A 4,418-nucleotide genomic window follows, 5' to 3' on the forward strand; every position below is an offset into this window, starting at 1 on the left:
GAAAAATGAAGGAAAAAATTATAATTTTTAGGTTATTAATATAAATATAAATATTTCCTAATAAATGGAAAGTTACTGAAACAGAGAGTACGTAATACTAAAAAGAAACATAATTTCAAAAGTAAACATTGATAAATAATTAATACTTTATTGAAGCCATTATAATTGTTGGACTCAACTGCTATAGTAAAATTCATGCACATTCTTGTATGATGGAACAAATGCCAAAAGATATATTCCTTCTCATAGATATTGTTTGTATTGCAAAAAACTAACAAAAAAAGCAATTACCTTGCAAAGTAGTGCATATATTAAAAAAAACACCTATAAAGCCTGGTGACAACTAATTTGATTTCTTCCAAGATATTGTTTTTAGCAAATAAATAATACTCAAAGATAAATAGAAAAAGAAATGAGAAAGCACTGCTGAAATGTAAGACATACCTTTGCATGCTTTTTGAACTTGTAGATCCAAGTTGAGTTCCTCCTACTTTAGTTTCAATCAAATACTGCAGACATGCACACAATTAAGCGCAAACGCAAATAAATACGGACACTTACCCACCCATGAACATGAACACGCACTCCTGCACTTGTAAGCACACCCATACCCATACCCATAGGGCCATACGCACCCACGCACCCACAACCAAACACACACACGCCCGCAACCCATACCCTTGTACAGAGCAAAATTCTCCAGTTCTTGACATTTGCTTCTGCAATCCTCCCGAATCACGAAAATTATTTCTATATATCTCTTGCCACTGCAGAACTAGAATACGAGGATGACGATGAAGAAGGCCCTCCTCTTCCATCATCATCGTCCTCTTCGTCAAAAGGGTTGGTATTAGAATTTGGGGTTATCAGCACATGTTCCAGAGCAGTTTGTCTTGCAGGCTTAGCAACAGATTCATTATCTAAATCAAAGGGGTTAGTTATAACTAGAAGAAGATGGAAACCCGGAATCCGCAGTTTACTACTTTGAAACCCTATTGGCAGGCAATTAAAAAAATCCAACATTGTGACAACAAAATAAGATTCCTATAACAACATGAATATTGCTTCGTTCAAGGTCTCTAAATCAAAAGAACCTGCCTTTCATTCAAGTGTTGTATCGAGAAACATGGAAATTTTCAATCAGTAAGAAAGGTGTGGATCTCTTGATGGTTGAACTATGCTCTAATATGAAAGAATGATATTATAGGATAATTTTGTAAATGCCACAATTGACTGTTCATATAACGTGTTCTTCACGTGAAAATGCAAAAGACCCTTTATAATGGCGAACAGCTTGGAGCGACACCCAGAATGCCATCACATATGTCTACTCAATTTTTTTCCTTCGATAAGTACTTTGAACTTTTAATTATTATAAGAAAGAAAACCCGGTTGTACCAGAAGTAAACATGGAATTTGACAGATTTTTACTCAAATCGTGCCAAAATGAATAAAACATGGCAAATATAGTTTTCGGAGACGTTGTCTAGCATACTTAGGATAGATGCAGCAATGTGAATCAAGAACCATATGTCACACTAAATAACTTTTCTGAAAGCCAATTACAGAGAAGTAAAGATCCTAAGCACAAAGAGAGAGAGGGAGAAGATAGGAAAATTAGAAATGACACTGCTGCATTGCATTGGTGTGCAAAAGAAAAAGATGTACCATTGAATACAACTAAAACAGCCATTCCCCCTTTTTCTCTGCTACCAAAGAAAGCAAGAAAAGAAACGTATGACAATAAAGAAAGATCGAGATCCGGGAAAAGAATCAGAAGAAAACAAGCAAAGAGCTGAGGAGTACCAGATGGGTGCCTGAAATCAATTACCAAGAAGAAAGAAAACAGGGAAAAATCTTTGGTCTCTGAGTCGCGTAAAGAAAGCTTCGTACGAGAACCAATCTCTCTCTCTCTCTCTCTCTCTCTCTCTCTCTCTCTCTCTCTCTCTCTTTGTGGGTGAAGAAGATGAAACACATATGAGAGGCGTAGAGGAAATGTAGAGTACTCAAATAGCCCTTTGAAAAGTTTGGAGTATTCGACAAAATTTCGGACCGTTGGAATTCCTTGCCGTTTTTTGAAATTTTGGATCCGTTGTCTTTTTTACTGCAAATTTTATTTTTCTGCAAATATTACGGTAATTTACAAGGTTTTTTTTATTTTAAATTTAATTTAATTTATTTTTATGGACTGTTATTTACAAGCTAATGGTACACAATACATAGTAAACACACCCATATGAATTGTCACTAGTATAGAACTATATATAAAAATATATATTTCTTATTCAAAAAAATCTCTACTTGCAAACTCAAATTGTACTAAGATATATCACCCTAAAAAAAAAATTGTACTAAGATATATCATATAAAAATAATTTGTATAAGACTCAAATAGATAAATTTTGCACAGTCTATTTTTAAAAAAGTGAATCCCACCATGAAAATGTTTAAAAAACCTTTTATTTTTTAGTAGGAGCCACAATTTTACAAAAGGTAGGACTTGTTTATCTTGATTTTATACCTAGTATTACTCTATATCATAAACGTGGAGGATATAGAGACATAACACATTAATATATAAAAGAACACATTGGCATATAGTTTTATTTTTATATTTTATAAGTAATTGGGGTAAAAAAAAAGTTGTATAAATCATCTTTATACTTATAATCTTCTCAACATCACATCATGGAATAATTAGTGGATGGAAAATAAAAAGAAAATAGCATATTTATTGGGATCCTATAACATTAGTATGTTGACACAACAAAAATTGCAAATAACAAAAGTCTATATAAAAAAAAAGTATAAATGGCATGCTTGTGGGTATTTAATAGGAAGCCTTCCAACAGAATTTTTAGAAAAATGATCAGAATGCATGCATTTAATATAAGACGCCATTTAACACACTTGTTGGCCTCAATTTTAGATTAGTAGAAGCCCAACACTCTTAGCATGATTTTCAAAACTTCAATGTATAGTGATGGGTCATTAGAAAAAATGATAGACACATTTTGCACCCGCAGATTATTAAGATTTTATATTTTGTCCTTCAAAATACAAAATTAATATATTGCATTAGGAAGAATAACCACAATATCTTACATAATTATGTTTAGATACTCTGCAAAAGTATCCTTGCATAATTGATTATAAGCAATTAGAAGTTTGCATGGTACTTTTAAGTCCAGAGTGGTTTTCCATACTCGGGACTGATATGGGTAAAGTGTCTCATATCTGCCTCTCTCTCCCAAGAGAAATCCTGAGCCAACGGATCTCCCCATGACACCTTTATCAAAGGTATCGCCTTGGATCTCAGCCTTTGCTCTTTCCAATCTACAATCTACATCGGTGCAACTTCATAGGTAAGGCCAGGCTACAGTTGGATGCTATCTATCCGGGTTGAAAAATCATGGCTCCTGCTTCAGAAGCTCTTATTCAGCAATGATACATGAAATACATCGTGCACCTCCCCAAAATATTCCGGCAAAGAAATCCTATAAGCAAAGAAATCCTATAAGCAACAGGCCCAACCTTCTCCATTATCTGAAAAAGGACCGACATACCTTGGGCTAAGCTTCATTTTCTTCCCAAAATGTTTGACGCCCTTCATGGGTGAGACTTTGAGGTACACCCAATCACTTTCTTCGAATGATAGGTCTCTTCTTCTTGTATCTGTATAACTCTTATGATGACTCTACATTGCTGCGATCCTGTCCCTTATGACTCAAACCTGATCCTTCATCTCTTGAACGATTTATGGCCCAAGAAGTTTGCTTTCACCAACCTCATCCCAAAATAACGGTGATCTACATTTCCTCCCATAGAGAGCCACATATGGTGCCATTTAAATGGATGCTTGGAAGCTGTTGTTGTACGTAAACTCTATGAGCAGCAGGTGATTTTCCTAACTACCCTTGAATTTCAAGGCACAGGCCTGCAACATATCTTCAAGAGTCTGAATGGTGCGCTTTGATTGGTTGTCTGTCTAGGGGTGATAAGCACTGCTAAACTTCAACTTAGTGCCCATGGCCGCCTGTAAGCTCTTCCAAAAATAGGATGTGAATCTTGAGTCTCGATCAATACAATATAGTCATGGGTATCCCATGGAACTGGATTATCTCTTTCACATACAACCACGTGAGCTTCCCCAAGGTGTCGGTATTAGCGAACCCACTATAAAATTCATATCAATGTCGTCCCATTTCCATTATGGAATTGAGAGAGGTTGGAGATTACCAATAGGTCCCTGGTGTTTAGCTTTGACTTGTCGGCAAGTGGCACATCTCTCGATGAACATAACAATGTCCTTCTTCATCCCTTCCCGCCAAAAATTTCTCTTTAGGTCCCGATACATCTTCATACTTCCAGGGTGATTTGAATAAGGAGCCATATGCATCTAAGCTAAAATCCTTTCC

The sequence above is a fragment of the Juglans regia genome, chromosome 6 (genome assembly GCF_001411555.2).
Source record: "Juglans regia cultivar Chandler chromosome 6, Walnut 2.0, whole genome shotgun sequence".
Taxonomy (NCBI): domain Eukaryota; kingdom Viridiplantae; phylum Streptophyta; class Magnoliopsida; order Fagales; family Juglandaceae; genus Juglans; species Juglans regia.